We start from the raw sequence: 1,315 nt of genomic DNA on the forward strand, positions 1-1,315 counted from the left end.
CCTTTGGGGACGGAGCTCCAAAGGCGTTGGGAGCATCCCATTTATGCCTCGCCAGCAGGTGACTCAATCAGCCTCACCCAGGCTGGGCTGTGCACCAAGGGTGGACCCCACTGCAGGTTAGCCTCGAGGCTTGCAGGTGACGCACTTCTGGCAGCCACTGAGCATCCTCCTTTCTCTCCTCTCTAGGAGCAGCGAGATAACTTCTAGCCTCAGGTGTCTACTGTGGTCTTCTGGTTACTTTTGCGCAGGGAGTGTGGCAGGGGTAAGGGAGCAAAGGGAGGCGAGGCGGGGCAGAGTTCAGGCCCAGTGAGATGGGAGAGCAGCCAGCAGCAGCAGGGAGAAGGCGGAGTTTTAGGGACCAGGAGGACCCCAGCCCAGCCTCCAATGGTTGCGTGATGGTTGGGGGTAGGAAGGAGACTATCCTATTGGTGGTCACTGTCTCATGGGTCCTTCTACCTCCTACCTTATTGATGGAAAACTGAACAGGTTCCAGACACAGAGATTAGGGGCAGGACAACTACATCTTTCTGAGACTGAGGACCAAAGGAGTGTCAGTCAGTCAGTCAGTCAGTCAACAAGCACTGTGCCAGGTACTGTGGGGTACGAACAAAGGCAAACCCAACCCCTGTCCCCATTGAGCTCCCAGCCTACATGGGGACAGAACACATAAATGACCAGGTACATAAGGGATAGAGTACAGGAATGGTAATGCCCGAGGGAAGCCACTAGGGGAAGGATTTTACATCTGTAATTCATGTAAACCATGGTCACCTCCCATTCTCTCTGGCAAATTATGTCCCCACATAGAAGAAGTGGGGGTATCTATAGTGGTAGGTAGGCGGTACAGTAGATAAGAGCGCTGAGTTCTGAGTTCAAGTCTTGTCTCAGACACTAACTGGCTGCTGAGATCTTCAGCAAGTGACTTAGCCTCTGTCCACGTCAGTTTGCTCATCTGTGAATTGTGGGGAATAGTGGCTTTAACCTCCCAGGGTTAGGAGCAACAAATGAAAATCATAAAATGCAATTGGCTTAAGGGTGAGAAAGGAGTTCAACCTTATTGATTTAACTTCTATGCCAGGCTGGATGAAACCACGAGCTGCCCGGCTAGATGAAACCATGAGCTGCCCGACTGGATGAAACAAGAGCAGAGTTAAGATGGCCAAGAAAAATCTCAGATACTCAGAAGGTACCACGCTGATGGCAGAAAGTGAAAAATTAAGAAGCCTCTTCATGAGGATGAAAGAGGAGAATGTAAAAGCTGGCCTGAAATTTAACATTAAAAAAAAAAAAACAAGATCTTGGCAATGGTCCCCAT

The sequence above is a fragment of the Antechinus flavipes genome, chromosome 4, assembly GCF_016432865.1.
Source record: "Antechinus flavipes isolate AdamAnt ecotype Samford, QLD, Australia chromosome 4, AdamAnt_v2, whole genome shotgun sequence".
Classification (NCBI taxonomy): Eukaryota; Metazoa; Chordata; class Mammalia; order Dasyuromorphia; family Dasyuridae; genus Antechinus; species Antechinus flavipes.